The sequence below is a fragment of the Danio aesculapii genome, chromosome 11 (assembly GCF_903798145.1).
Source record: "Danio aesculapii chromosome 11, fDanAes4.1, whole genome shotgun sequence".
Lineage (NCBI taxonomy): Eukaryota > Metazoa > Chordata > Actinopteri > Cypriniformes > Danionidae > Danio > Danio aesculapii.
The window spans coordinates 12,587,615-12,604,566 of record NC_079445.1 but is presented as its reverse complement, the minus strand read 5'-3'; the positions used below and the strand labels follow the sequence as shown (position 1 = coordinate 12,604,566).

Genomic DNA, 16,952 nt, shown 5'->3' with positions numbered 1-16,952 from the left:
GCATTTTTACAAATCTTGCATTGGTTGCAAATTGTAGTCCACAATCTGGCATCTAACAGTCAGCATTTAAGGCTAAGCACTTAGTCTTTGTCATGTCATGCCAGACATTGCATTTGTTACCAATAGCTCCTTTTTAGTTAGTATGTGATCTTTGTAGGTGAGGTCCTACAAGCCCAAGCAGGGTGCGTGTCTCCTCATCTCAAGACTTATTTTCACCCCAGCATTTAGGCTCCTCAAAGATCCAGTTGATAGCTGTTTGTAAGCTGGTAGTTTTGTGTTAGAACAACCTGAATTTCAAATCACTCAAAACCTGAATTTATAAGGCCCTTTTCAGAAATCCAACAAGCTTGTTTTTTTATATGGCTGTATGTTAGTGTTAGTGTTCCACCAATGACAAAATACAGGCAAATTGCACTGCTACCTGTGTGATATTGTGTTTATACAACAGTTAGACTGCTTAATCATGTATATAAAAAAGAAAATCAAACACAGAGAGCGGCAGTTCATTTCGCTGTGGCGACCCCAGATTAATAAAGGGACTAAGCGGAAAAGAAAATGAATGAATGAATGAACCATAGACTGTAAAATATATGGACGTAGTAACCGTGACGTCACCCATAGGTTTCTGAACACTGCAAAAGAAGCCACAAGTAGGCGCGGCCAACTGTCGCCATTTTGTTCACGCGTCATCGCACCCATACCAAACAAGGGCAAAGAGGCGGAGAGTGAGCGGAGCTACAGACACCTGCTGGCACTTTGCTTAGACCTGGCAGACAGACTTTACTTTGGGAGAAACGCTTGATACTTTATTACCTGCGACTCGTTTGTGTTCTGACCACATGTGCTTGGTTGTACACTATATCAATAAAGTGTTTAGACTTTCAAAAACACTGTAGTAATACATTGAGCCACTAAGCATTGTTCTTATGACGTTTTTCTACAGGAGGAAAACGCAAATTACTTCCAAACACTTCAGATATAGTCTGTGTTAGTGAATGCAAGACTACTGATGAAATCCAGCAGAACACTGTATGATAACGCTTCAGATGACTGTTCTAGAGCCTACAGCTAATCATTCTGTCACATTCTGGAGTGCTTTACGGGTCTAAAGAAAAATATTAATGATAAATGATCTTAAATAAAACAAATACATTTATAGGGATGGTATACAAGTATATAACTTTACTCACATGGGTAACGGAGGCCACATGAATGGTTTGTGAGCACAATTAAGTGCACACAGCATGCCATATCATCTGATAATTGTAAGAAATAAGTGCAAAAGGCAGCTGACTGTGTAAAGCCACATAAAACAAAACAAAAATACGATGAATATGCCGAGATCAGTGGCTAATCTGCCGGATTCAGCTGAGGTGAAGTGACGGCGACCAGCGAGACCTAGCTGTCACTCAAGTGGCCACGCCCTTAATTATACAAACTTAATATAACCTAATATAAAGGAAATGGATGAGTTATAAAAAAAATTCACCCCCCTCACAGTTGTCATGGAGGGTAATAATAGCTATATGAACCAAAATCGTTCTTTGTACCAGGCTGTAAACATCTTTTTTTCTGCTGTAAAGTTGGCCATTCTAACAGTGGGCTCAATTGCAATTTGCTCTATTATGGAGCCAGGACTAGCGGAATTTTGATGAATTGCAGTTTCAGTTACTTCCGTATTGGCTTCCCGATGGAGAGCGGGAGGTTGCCGCTTGGAATAAACACGGAGAGCCTAAAAACTACTTCTAAGGAACTACTTTCTTCTGCCATTCATTCACATCTGTAAGCTGACATCAGAACAGCAGAAACTGTTGCTTATTCCCTAATGTCACTCTAGAGCTAGTATTTGAATCATTGTCTAGCGCAGTGTTTCCCAACCCTGTTCCTGAAGGCACACCAACAGTACACATTTTCAACCTCTCCCTAATCAAACACACCTAAATCAACTTATCATAACATCAGAAGAAACAGAAGTTAATGGGTCACAAAAGAGAGACACCCAAAATATGTACTGTTGGTGTGGCTCCTTGAACAGGGTTGGGAAACACTGGTCTAGCGTAATGTCTAAAGTGATGACAAAACAGGTGATTTTGCTGACATTTTAAGATTCTAAGGCTAAACAGCATGAAATGTCATCAGTCTACAGAGATTTCCCAGTATTCCTCTGTTGCAATCAGGAGATCGCAATAATTAACCCTGAAAATGCCAAAGCAAAGCAAACACTGTTGTGATTACTGTTGTTTTTGCGATAAGGAAAAACGCTAAACACATGCGGGCATTTCTTCTCTCTTTTTACTAAACTTGCAGTAAGGAAAACAAGAGGTGCATTAGAAACAAACAGATGGTCAACCAAAAAAGTAACTCAGGTTTATACAAAGATAGGTCAATACAAAATACATACGTTCCTGATATGTGAGTCCCATCTCACACTCAATACACTACAATTACTCTAGTATAAATACAGCACTACAACATACAAAATAGAGAGATTGACTTAGAATGTCACTTATCAGTTTATTAATGATTTGATCAGCTGTAGTTACAAATTGTGAGTTTTTCTCCTCTAAGGGCTTATTATGCTGTCTCTTTTGGGATCTTGTGCATGGACAACATCAAATGTCTTTTCTCTGCTCAATGACAGGCAAATGGTCGCCGACGTGCTGTATCTCTCAAATTATAAATATTTCAAATACACTAACCTCATAAATAAACTTCATAGTTGCAATCTAAACAACTACAATATTTGGCAAACTGTAGTGAGTTTATTGATCTGCTGTCACTCTATGTGAGCGGAGTAATACACAAGATTGAAGAGGCTGTACGAGTTCTGATGTTGCATTTCTCACGGCTATCAGCCAATCAGATTCGAGAACCAGACACAACTATTGTATATATATATATATATATATATATATATATATATATATATATATATATATATATATATATATATATATATATATATATATATAATTGCATTATTGGTATATATTATAAAATACCTTTAATGTAATATTATCTTTAAAGTTTTATGTTGTGGATGAGAGACTAATGAACTATTAACAAACACACTTGTCATACTAACAAAGTCTATGAGGGAGTGCTCATTCTGAATAGAGACCAGCAATTGTGTAATGACTAAAGCTCAGCGGTCGCTCCAAGCACTCTGGTTGTGAAAAGCTCACTGTGCATACAACGGACTGATACAGCCCAAAGGCGTCAGTGGGTATTACCAAATGAAGCACCCTCAATCTTGATACAAATTTCCTCTGGCATGAGTTTGTTACCTAGGCACACATGCAGTTTACTTCATTTAGCCTTTGTGGATGAGTTCTTAACTGTATCCACCAGTCCCCTGACTAGCAACCATACTCAACCATCCCTGCATAGTGTGAGGTGGATTTTTGTCTGATAGGGCTGGTCCAACTATCGACCCACTCTAACTCAATACCTCTTCTCCATTGATTTATCATACACTTCTGTCTTCACAGAGTAGAATGAGGACCTGAGTAGGCTGCCAGTTTGATGAACTACTCTTTCCCATATTGAAGAAAATCTCAGAGACCCAAACACATTCGACAAGTGTGTAATGCTGACAACACAATGTAAACACACTCATAAGACAATAAAAGCATGGGCAATAACTCAATACCAATGCTAATCGATACTAATGCTAATGGTAGTCCTAACACAGTAGAAACTGGTATTTGCACTGCAAATAACTGCACAAAATGAACACTACTGCAATCTACAAACTATCTGCTTAAGACCAATTTATATTTCTGCATAAAGTGCATGCAGTAGGTTCGGCATATTGCCTTCGGACAGTCACACACCTTTAGATGTACCCTGATACAGACCTCACAAAAAAATGTATAAACCTATTGATGCAGGGTGCAAGATCTGTGATTGGTAGGCTTTGTAGCAGTTATGAGTGAGGCTGGTGGTACGATTTTTAACAACAAAAGTCTTGTCATCTATCAAAGTTTTAGGAATAACAAATAATAACTTGACTTCTAGTTGATCATTTGGTATCAGAAGTGGCGTATATGAAAGGCAAAGGCCTCTAGATTACGCTTGTTTTACCAAAATAAAATCTGATCATGCCTTGATTTTTAATTATTTTAAAGAATATTATTTAAATTATTTAAATATTTTTAAATATTTAAATTTTTAATTTAAGACAAAAGTCTTTTCGCTTAACAGAAATAATGTACAGTATAGAATATAAAGTCATGATGCAGTGGAAAAAGAATTAATGAGCCCCTATTTTACATGAAATAGGGTCATATTTTATTTGTAAGGGTCTCCAACAACTGTCTAATATGCATGCAAGGTCAAAAAACACTTTCATGGTCTAAATAATATGCATTTATTTTTACCTAATTATCCCAGCGACTCCCATATGAATCGTTCAGAGATTCATTTGTTCCCAAACTCTTTCGAAGCTAATCTGCGCTGATTGGACCGATGACAGCCTGCTTCTGGTCGACACTGACAGCCTTCAGCGCGAGATAGAGTGAAATGCCCAGCAGCTAATCAACAATATAAAAGTAGTCACAGTGCATACACGCTTCATAGTGTAAGGCGTGGATTTTGGCTGCCAGTGGGTGAATGCAAATACAGACAATGGACTTGAAAATACAGACGATTAACTATTTTATTGAGCAAAAACCCCAAGAACTGGGGAGAAGATCTCCTAGCCCGTCACAGTCTACCTGCTCTTTTCACAGACACACACACACACACACACGCACACACACACACACACACACACACACACGCACACACACACACACACACACACACATTACCCTTCTCCTCAGAGGACACAACACCAAGACATTCAAAAACAGAACACCTCACCTCGCACCTGAGCTGAACTATTTTGAAACTTGACCGTTGCATGTGTGTAGAAACAGCTGACGATCTGTAAACAAAGCAGCACGCATCGCGTTTTTATCATGGCTTTACACGCTATATGAGAATATAAAGAGTTAACCTGATAGAGTACATGCGGTTACAAGTAATAAAACACAACTAAATACATAATTTGCAAGCTAGAGTAAATGAGGAAACAATTTTAATTGCACGTACTTACACTTGTGAAATTAAGGAAGAAACTGATCCATGATGCAGATGCACTGATCCATGTTCTGACATAGTACATCAGTAGACCTTTCTGATGCTTCCTTCAACAAACGGCCGATGAAGTCTTCTTTATAAGCATGTAGTTTCCAGAAGCACTGCACAAGACTGGGCTATAATGCTGAGGTATTTTTGCTAAACTAAACCTCAACCACTGACTCTTCACAGTTTCATCTTTGGGTAGCGACTGTCAATAATATCCGTCTGAGCACAGCGTGACTTCATTCGACCGGTGTGGTGAAAAAATCGGGTTCCCTATGTGTGTGTGTGTGTGTGTGTGGCTTTTTTTCAGTGTTAGTGGGCGGGGCTGCAGGTTTCAAATTTACCGGGTTTGCCCATGCAACTACTGGGCAGGGCTTGTGTTTCGTAGCCGCGTCATCGCGAAACACCTAATGACTTGTTATCAAGGTGACTCATTTTAACCACTATGAGTCGACTCTTTTATAAATAAATCAACAGTTTTAAACACTGTACACTTACAGATTTAAGCCTTAGCTGGATACTTCACTTCACTTAAGAGCTGTGTTGCACACTACATGGAAGGTCATTTTCAAAAACCCATAATATGGGCTCTTTAATATTGTGTATGACTCCCATGAGCTTGGAGGACTGCATCCATACATCTCTGCCATGACTCAAATAACCTATTAATAAAGTCATCTGGATTCTTTGGATTCATCGTCAATGCCTCCTCCTTCATCTTACCCCAGACATGCTCAGTAATGTTCAGGTCTGGTGATTGGGCTGGCCAATCCTGGAGCACCTTAACCTTCTTTCGTCTCAGGAACTTTGATGTGGAGGCTAAAGTATAAGAAGGAGCTGAAGAATTTGCACTCAGAATCAGAATCAGTTTTATTGCCAAGTGTGCTTCACACACACGAGGAATTTGTTTTGGCTACAGAAGCTTCCAGTATACATAAAGTGACAAGTGACAACACAAAATAAATATGAAAAAAAAATAATAATAAAAATGATAAACATTAAACAGATGCGGTTAGTCAAGAAACCTGGATGTTGAGTTGTGTGTACAGATTGTTATAAATATACAGGTTATAAGGTGCTGTGTACAAGTGCGAATGTAGAAAGTATTGCATTGTATATTGATATAAGGTGCTGTGTACAAGTGCGTATGAGAAAGTAGTGCACATATTTATTGCACAGTAGGGGAATATTTAACTGTTCATAAGGTAGACAGCCTGAGGAAAGAAACTTTTCCTGTGTCTGGCTGTTTTTGTGCTTGGTGCTCTGAAGCGCCGACCAGACGGTAACAGTTCGAACAGGTAGTGTGCTGGGTGTGAGGCATCCAGAGTGATTTTGCGAGCCCTTTTACTCACTCTGGAAGATTACAGTTCTTGAAGTGTAGGAAGGGTTGTGCCAGTGATTCGTTCAGCAGTCCGGATTATTCGCTGTAGTCTATGGAGGTCGGTTTTGGCAGCTGAGCCGAACCTGACAGTGATTGAAGTGCAGAGGATGGGTTGGATGACAGCTGAGTAGAACTGTACGAGCAGCTCCTGTGGCAGGTTAAACTTCCTCAGCTGACGAAGGAAGTACAGTCTCTGCTGGGCTTTCTTCACAATAGAGTCTATATGAATGTCCCACTTCAGATCCTGAGAGATGGTGGTGCCCAGGAACCTGAATGACTCTACTACAGCCACAGTGCTGTTCATGATAGTGATTGGGGGGAGTGAAGGGGGGTTTCTCCTGAAGTCCACTATCATCTCCACTGTTTTGAGCGTGTTCAGCTCCAGGTTGTTGTATCTGCACCATAACGCCAGCCGCTCCACCTCTTGTCTGTATGCAGACTCGTCACCGTTCTAGATGAGGCCGATAACAGTAGGGTCGTCTGCAAACTTAATGAGTTTGATGGAGGGGTCTTTTGCAGTGCAGTCGTTGGTGTACAGGGACAAGAGCAGTGGAGAAAGAACACATCCCTGGGGGGCACCAGTGCTGATGGTGCGGCTGTTGGACGTGATTTTGCCAATTCTGGCTAGCTGCTGTCTATCTGTCAGAAAGCTGGTGATCCATTGACAGACAGAGCTAGGAACAGAGAGCTGGGCCAGTTTGTACTCAAGCAGTGATGGGACGATGGTGTTAAAGGCAGAACTGAAGTCTACAAACAGAATCCTTGCGTAGTTCTCTGGTTTGTCCAGATGTTGTAGGGTATAATGCAGTCCCATGTTGACTGCATCATCCACAGACCGGTTTGCTCTATAGGTGAACTGCAGGGGGTCCAGCAGGGGTCCAGTGATATCCTTCAGATATGCTAGCACTAGTCTTTCAAATGACTTCATGGCCACAGATGTTAAGGCCACAGGTCTGTAGTCATTGAGTCCTGTGATCTTTGGCTTCTTCTGGATTGGAATGATAGTAGAGTGCTTAAAGCAGGATGGAACTTTGCGCTGTTCCAGTGATCTATTGAAGATATGTGAGAAAATGGGAGCCAGCTGGTCAGCGCAGGTTCTCAGACAGGCTGGTGAGACACCATCTGGCCCTGGTGCTTTCCTTCTCTTCTGTTTACTGAAGATCTGACACACATCATCCTCACTGATCTGAAGTGCAGGGGGAGAGAGGAAGATGGCTGGAGGTGTTGATGGCTGTGTAGGGAGATGGTCCAGGCTGTGTTGATGTGTAATTGATGGCCGTGTAGGGAGATGGTCCGGGCTGTGTTGATGTGGTGTTGATGGGTGTGTAGGCAGATGGTCCGGGCTGTGTTGATGTGGTGTTTATGGCTGTGTAGGGAGATGGTCCGGGCGCATGTGAGGTGTCTGGTCAGAGGTGTCAAATCTACAGTAGAACATATTCAGTTCGTTTGCAATATGTTTATTGCGATCTTGTAATTAGTGAAACCTTTTAAGCCTCTCCACACTAATACAGGGTTGTTAGCTAAAAACTGGTTTTGCAGCTTTTTGGCATAGCTTTTCTTAGCCACACCAATCTCCTTTGTCAATGTGTTCCTGGCCTGATTGTACAAGATCCTGTAACCACTCCTGTAAGCATCCTCTTTGGCCTGACGAAGCTGTCTGAGTTTTGGTGTGAACCATGGTTTATCATTGTTAAATGACAAGTAGGTCCTGGTAGGGATGCATAACTCCTCACAGAAACTGATGTATGATGTTACAGTCTCTGTGAGCTCGTCCAGATCTGTGGCTGCAGCTTCAAAAACATTCCAGTCAGTGCCTTCAAAACAGGCTTGTAAGACCTGCTCTGTGTCGTTGGTCCATCGCTTGACAGTCCTTAGTACTGGTTAGTAGTTTTAAGTTTTTGCCTGTAGGTTGATATAAGATGAACCAGGCAGTGATCGGAGAGTCCTAGAGCTGCTCTGGCGACGGAGCGATATGCATCCTTTATTGTGGTGTAGCAATGGTCCAAAATGTTATTGCCTCTGGTGGGGCATGTAATGTGCTGTTTGAATTTAGGCAGCTCATGTGTGAGTTTTGCCTGATTAAATCCCCAAGTATGATAAAAACAGAGTCCGGGTGTTGTTGTTCTGTCTTTGTGATCAGATCAGCCAGCTGTTGCAGCGCAGTACTCACGTGTGCTTGCGGTGGAATGTAAACACAGACGAGAATGAACGAGGAAAATTCTCTTGGTGAATAAAAAGGCATACAGTTAATGAAAAGCACTTCCACATCAGGACAGCACATCTTCTTTAACACAGATACATCCGTACACCACCTTCTGTTGATGTAAAAGCATGTCCCACCACCGCACGTTTTGTCCGTTGACTCCGTATCGCGATCTGCTCTGTACAGCTGAAAGTCTGGTAGGTTCAATGCGCTGTCCGGAATGGCTTTGTTTAGCCAGGTTTCGGTGAAACACAGGACAGCAGAGTTGTTAAAGTTCTTGTTTTTGCATGTGAGCAGAAGTAGTTCGTCCATTTTGTTAGGAAGAGAGCGGAGATTCACCAGGTGGATGCTGGGCAGCACCGTTCTCTCCTGTGGTTTGTAATGTAATGGGCAGCACAAATGTCTTGATCACTTATTCTGTTGATGTTGCCATCCACTCTGCAGATCTCTCGCAAGTCCCAATACTAAATGTTATCCCAAACCATGATATGACTTTTACCAAACATGACTGATTTCTATGAGAATCTTGGGTCCATGCTGGCTCCAATAGGTCTTCTGCAATGTTTGTGAACAGATGATTCATCTGAAAAATCTACCTTCTACCACTTATTTCAAATGATAAACTAGAAGTCAAGTTATTATTATTTGATGCTGTTACAACTGGGATCGGCGACAAGTCTTTTGTCAGGTAGTGTACTTTTATTTTGTCTTTATTTTATGATTAAAGTTGTTGAACATTCACTTTCTTCCTCAAATGAGTGTGAGCTCCTTCTACAGTAGCATTGCACGAAAGTAGTTTTTGGTGTAAATCTAAAATATTGGCAAAGAAACTTGACAAAGTGGAGCATAGAAACCCCACTTCCAATTAGTGTTATTGCCAGAGCAGCATGGACAGAATGTGGCTATGTGCAAAGTATGTGAGTACAGAGAACACTTGACACACTAGTAAAATCAGGCATTAGACATTCATGAATCCAAATAAATGTATTTTCATTGCAAACTGTAGTGCATCCAAATAAAATGTCTGCACATGTGAAGAGTTTCTGGGCCATGTAAAACACATCAAATTCCATCTTAATTTGGGTTGCAGTCATGTTTTGAGTAAAAAAAATAAGAATGCCCAACTGCATTTGCCATTGACCAGCTAAAAGCGCTGAGCATGTTAGATGCGCCTGTGTGGGTCCAATCACTTACACATTGCTTAATACACACAGAATGTACAGCAATACACAAATATCTTTACATATGAAAAAAAATTAAAGGATTAAAATGTTACAAAAATTATTATTTTCTACATAAATAAAAACCGCTACCTCCATCTCAGGGGGCTTTTTTCGGTTTATTCTTGACAATTTGCATTTGTAAAATATTGTTATTATTAGCAGTATTACTTACTATATGCATTATTTAAATTAGTTTTAATAAAAACAAGTTTAGATTTGTCCACCTATCGGGTTTTGAAGACATATGCATTACCATATGGGGCATAAGAACAGGATGTGTTTGGTTATAACTCAGTTTTTTAATTCTGGAGTCATAATAAGTCGTATATCTTATTGTTTATTTCTTGAATAAAAGCAGTTTTTAATAAAAAAAAAATTAAGGTCTGTATTAATAGACTCCTAAAGAAAAATTTACTGTATATTTTTTGATATACACAACAAATCAGTTACAAAATAATTTAACTAATTATTTAAACTTTCGTAGTTAACTGATTAAGTCTTTAGATTACACTTTAATCTGAATAAAAGACGATAAAACACTTAAAGGGACTTTGTCTGAATACAACTGTCTTGCAAAATAACTAGTAAAATATTATGCACTGACTGTCACCATGGAGAACATAAAGTAGATATTAGAAATTAGTTAGTTAAACTATTATGTTTAAAAATGTGTTATATCATGTTATATATCATGATATCAAAAATGAATGAAAGCAAAACTTGCTTTCGAGTTGAATATGACTTACATGAGTGTGACTGAAAACTACATTTGATCAATGTGTTACATCTGTTCTTTGGTATTTGCCGACTGTTTGTAAATTCAAGACTGCATTTCCTAATGTAAAATTATGTACACTAGATTTCTGAAAATAATGGTCTCTGCATAGCTGAGCACTTCCTATGTTAAATGTGTTAAAATCGTTTTTATCTGTGTCATATGGGCGTCAACCTCTCACGATTGCGGGGAACTAGGTTAATGCGCGCAGCACCGTAGTGACAGAGAGCGCGAGTGACACCGGGACTGGTGGAAGAGTGCTCTTTTAATGGAATTTGATACTGCACGTTTAATGGAAAGAAAGAAAAAACTCTGCATTTTGCGACGCAGGTGTCTGTGGTCCTTTTATGGTTATCAAAAATCACTGTTTACATGGTAGTCTAGACTCTAAATCAGAGTATTGTCTAAATCATATTAAAATCTGAGCATTGGTGTCCATGTACGTACTCATTGAAAGTGCCAGCTGATGTGAGAGTGCATTCCTCTGCCTTTGAGCCCTCAAATGTGTCATTAAGTTTGACGTGTTTCCCCCTCACACGAAACTTTTGTAAATCATCTGCTTCACGTTGTTGTGTCAGAATCCTTGCTTGTAAAATACCCTTAAGAACGCTTAAAAGCAAATTTGATGAACATGCTTGTTGATCATGCGTGTTGATCTGAAGAGAGTTGCTCTCGCTCACCGAATGCTCTGTACTGCGTGCGTCCGTTCCCTATAAGCAACAAGAACAAACACCTGACATCACCTGTCTGTATTCCTCAAAGTTGTTTAGGATTAAATGTTTAGAGATGGTGTGACAACGTGTACCTTTGTGTGCCTTTGATGCACCCCTTTCTTATGTCCTTGTTGCAGCACCAGTGGCACCGAAATTAGGCACCGAAATTCATATGCTGATTTGATGCAGTACATACCGGTTACAAAGGTACTGGGGCTATAATGGCACCGGGTTTCGGTACCCAACCCTACTTACAAATGAACAAATAAATCTTACAGTAGTTGTAATGGATCGCTATACAGCAGAATATTTACCTGTTTGGTAGCCATTCTGTTGCATCTGCCATGAGTAGATGAGCAAAAACAGCACAACATGTGCCTGTATGTGTGTGGGCACAAGCATGCACAGCGATCTTTGTTACAACATTTGTGTGTGGCTGAATCATCCTAGTATGGTATATGTAAATGTAGGTTGCAGTTTCATTATGTTTGAGTTCTGTCTGTGTTTATCCTGGTTTTTCTGTCTGTGTTTATCCTGGTTATACTTCTCTAAAGAGTTAGACTTTCTTGAGCGACAGCCAATAGGAGCACCAGAGCTCACGTGATCCTCTCTCAGCTCGCTCAGAGGTCAGTTGTAATCGTGCTGTATAGGCCTAAACAGACCTGCATCTTTCATAAGCTTATGCGTCTGTTCTACATGTGCTCCAGCATGCGATTTCACAGAGAAGCATGGATTCGTAGTTTAAAAATGAGTTTCTTCGTTACAGTCTGAATGACTCACTAACGTATCTTGATCTTCATTCATTCATCCATTCATTCATTCATTTTCTTTTCGTCTTAGTCCCTTTATTAATCAGGAGCGCCACAGTGAAATGAACCGCCAACTTATCCAGCATATGTTTTACGCAGTGGATGCCCTTCCAGCCACAACCCAACATTGGGAAACACCCAAACACTCTTGCATTCACACACATACTCTACGGCCAATTTAGCTTGATCAATTCACCTGTACCCCATGTCTTTGGACTGTGGGGGAAACTGGAGTAACATGGTTTGGTTTCAGGCATGAAAAATAGATGAAGGGGCCTGATTTACTAAAGAGAGCGTTTGAAGTTGAGAGGAGATTTTGTTTGATCAAAGTAAGACCCATATCGCTGATTTTCTTGGTAAAAACCACCACATTTACATGACTTTGATATTACACCTAAGGAAAAGTTCTTCCTTTGACCTAGCGAGCATCCAAACATGATATTTGGTCTGTCAAGTTTTCTTAGCATATTTGGTCTCCCTTTGAACTCATGAGAAAAAGAGGGTCTTTAGCCTCCTTGTTAGAGCATTCACCTCCCAGGCAAAGAATTGCCAGTTCAGGTCAAATGGGTGGGTGGTGGAGCAGCAGGTTACCATAATTATTACCCATGGCTCCTGACAATGCACTGAGATCTTAAGTAGTGAAACCGTTCTGTGCAACAAACTGAAGATTATTTACAAATTTATTACCTGTTACTCAGAGCCTAGGCAGAGTGGTTCTGATGAAGCAGGATTCATTCGCGAGCACGTCCTCAACAAACAAACCAAGTGTTTCCACTCGAGTGTGATTTTGCAGCTGTGAATATATCATTATTAGGGGTGTGACAAGACACTTACTCCACGAGACGAGATAAGACATGAGATTGGGTTCACAAAATTTTTACACTATTTTATGGAATCCTCAATGATAAAATATATCAATGGAAAATAGTCATTTATTTAACAAAAAATCATGAAATGTTAATTAAAAATGCTAAACCTATTTAGGTGCGTTTTTAAATCAACTTGTAACTAATGTTATTTTACTTATATTTGAATGAATTATTTGCATTGAAGGACATGCAAACACTGCAAAATGTTTGATGAAAAATAGTGTTTAAATATCATTTTAAATATCAGTAAAATATTTGCTAATATATGAATGGAAAATACATTTTATTCAACTGAAAAAAAATCAAACAATGCAAAAAAAATTTAGGTGCTTATTTCAACATCTAATGAGTGTTAGTTTACTACCATTTTAATGAACTATGCCATAAATATGGAAGCTCGTTCTCGCCACTGAATTAAAAAAAAATAATTAATTGGGGAAAAAAAAAAAGTAAAAAAAAAAAAAAAACTTAAAAAAAAATTTTTTAAGTCAGAATTCAGTTATAAAGTCGCAATTCTGAGTTACAAAGTCAGAATTCTGAGTTATTAAGTCCGAATTGCGAGTTATAAAGTCAGAATTCTGAGTTATAAAGTCAAAATTCTGAGTTATTAATTCCGAATTGCGAGTTATTATGTCAGAATTCTGAGTTATAAAGTTAGAATTGCGAGTTATAAAGTCAAAATTCTGAGTTATTAAGTCTGAATTGCGAGTTATTATGTCAGAATTCCGAGTTATAAAGTCATAATTCTGAGTTATTAAGTCAGAATTCCGAGTTATAAAGTCAGAATTGCGAGTTATAAAGTCAGAATTCTGAGTTAAGTCAGAATTGCGAGTTATTAGGTCAGAATTGCGAGTTATTATGTCAGAATTCCGAGTTATAAAGTCAGAATTGCGAGTTATAAAGTCAAAATTCTGAGTTATTAAGTCTGAATTGCGAGTTATTATGTCAGAATTCCGAGTTATAAAGTCATAATTCTGAGTTATTAAGTCAGAATTCCGAGTTATAAAGTCAGAATTGCGAGTTATAAAGTCAGAATTCTGAGTTAAGTCAGAATTGCGAGTTATTAGGTCAGAATTGCGAGTTATTATGTCAGAATTCCGAGTTATAAAGTCAGAATTCCGAGTTATAAAGTCAGAATTCTGAGTTATAAAGTCAGAATTGCGAGTTTTAAAGGAGTTTCCTGTTATGGTTATTGGCCATAAATGAAGTGTTAAAGACTCTTTCTTTAGGTTCTCTGCTTGTGATGTGGTATGGATTCGCAGCCCAGTTTACCAATAAAGGTCAGGAATACACAGTATTTGGTTGACAAGTTTACTGAACTGAAATATAAACTAATATAACCCTTTTAGTTTGAGCCCTTTATAAAGTCTACGATATGTCTGCAGCTCCCAAGTACAGCACACGAGGGCACTCTTGCAATATAAAACAAATAACAGCTGCGACAAAATGTAAATCATATAATTATAACACATATAATAGATAAATAATATAGAAATCCTAATTTTAGACTTTTGGAGGAATCACACAACCTATAGCTAGTTTCAGGCGCTCTGTTTAATGCTTTATAACTGCTATTTAGACCAAATGGTAATAATTAACAAAGAACAAATCCATACGAATAAATAGACAGCCTAGTTCAACTATATATTTCCTTTTTGAAAGCGTGATAAACATTAAAAAGCCAGATATAGGCTTTATGTTGTGATTATGAGCTAATGTGCATGCGTCCTTAAAACTCCATTTATGGCCAGTCGGCATAACAGGAAACTCATTTGTAACTCAGAATTGCGACTTAATAACTCAGAATTCTGATTTTATAACTCAGAATTGCGACTTTATAACTCTAACTTCTAAATTCTAACTTAATTTATTTATTTATTTATTTTTTTATCCAATTATTATTATTTTTTTAATTCAGTGGCGGAAACAGGCTTCCATACATAAAAGACATGCTAACACTGCAAAATTTTGCTATAAACTCTGAATGGCTTTCTATACAATTTTTTTTAAAATGTATCTGAGCATGTAATTTTTGGTATTTCGTTTTTAATTTTTCATCAGTTTCACTTTCATTCAGCAACATTTTATGCCCCTATGACAAACTTTGAGCTACTGGATGTGAGTATGAAGTAAGGACTAACAGGAGAGAGTTGTTCTAATGGAATTTGATACCGCACGCCAAATAAAAAGAAAACTTCAGTTTTTTCCGGATGACATAAATGTATGTTCGATGATGATGACTGGTGTATGTGTCTCCAGGAGTTCACTCTGTGCACTTAGAGATGTGTGTGTCTATGGTCCTTTACTGACTCGGTAGGTGCAGAGAATAATGTCAAACAGCTGTGTGGATATGGACTATCCTGTCGCAAAATGAAGCTAAAAGTACTACACTGCATTAATAGTTTACGTGTCAGCTCTTCAGTAATGGACTAAAATAAAAATCTTAATTCCAATTGTGTTTACGACGATTATGACTTTAAGCATATCTAAAGTGCTATTCGATTGCATGGTTCATTTGTGTAGTAGCAGTTGTAGCAGCTTTTGCTTTTGGACACAGCAACCTTTGAACTCCAGTGAAAAAAGCAGTTGAATGTCGTGCAAAACCGACGCAGCCTGGGTTGCCAGGTAAATGCACAGCACTTGATTTGCAATTCAAATCCTATCTTGCTTATAATCTTCAGTGCTAATTTTACCCTCAGGCTCCATCATAACATCATAAGACAATTTTTCACCCCAACAGAAAATCTTGTTGCGATTTCATTGATACGAGATCTCGTCACACCCCTAGTCATTATGCAATGTAGTAAATGAAAAAAGAATTGACATTTTGGGGTGAATTATACTTTAAATAAATACAGTAGCTGACTCTTTCAGTGCCAATCGCAGTCTGTCCAGGTTTTTTAGCATAGAAAAGTACGTGTCCCTTTATGCTGCTCTTCTGTTCTTAAAAAAATATAAAATTGGCTGAATCGTAGATTATATTGGGGTCGAATTAAGATCACAATCTTTTAGCGATTAATCTTACTGACCATATTAGGTAGCCTACTATGTTAGGGTTGCAATCTGACACAATGACAAGGACACGAATCATAAAAATAAAGCTTCTTTATTTTGGTCTATTGTCAAGACAAGATCTAAAATGGAAGGTTGTATAAGTTTTATTTTTATCCATGATCTTACTTTCTCTCAAATTTCCTCCCCGGAGCATCTGACATCATGTACCTCACATATAGGACATGTGTTAGGGCTTCCCCTACAGTGATGCACCTAAAACACGGATTGCCGTGAAACTTGTCAATGGCAGGAAAGCGTTTTCTCTCGTTAACTGCAGGGAAAGAGTTAAACAATATAACTTATCGATTTGACGCACATCATAATACCAGCCAAACATGTAAAGCAAAAATAACGTCCTTCAATTCGGTCACGTCCAGCGGCCATCATTCGTGAACCAATCACCATCTGTTTGTTCCATTGCTGTTTGTTAAATGTTTGCTCCAACTTTATTTTGCACTCTGAAGTGCCTCAAACACACAAAACACCCAATTCACACCACAGGATGTCTAATCCCATCTTTGCTATAACTTCACAACAAAAATTGACAACAAAATGCTATAACTTCACATGTAACTTCACATGTAAATCACTCGTGCTTCATCTGCGTCTGCACAAGCATTCCATGTAATGTTTGGATTGTGATGGCGCAGGTGAGATATAATTTTTAGACACTCAAATACATCACGTGCGCTGCATATGCAACCTCTATAAGTCATGTAAAACAATTAATTGCAAACTGAAATAAATATAATTTGATTATATGGTTTGGAATTTGATGTTTTATGAAATAATTAT

General features: G+C 38.6%; 1 protein-coding gene across 1 annotated transcript in view; it reads left to right on the top strand.

Moving 5' to 3' along the window:
* The window catches only part of draxina (dorsal inhibitory axon guidance protein a), a 91,212-nt gene that overhangs the window by 15,643 nt on the left and 58,617 nt on the right, over nucleotides 1-16,952 (top strand).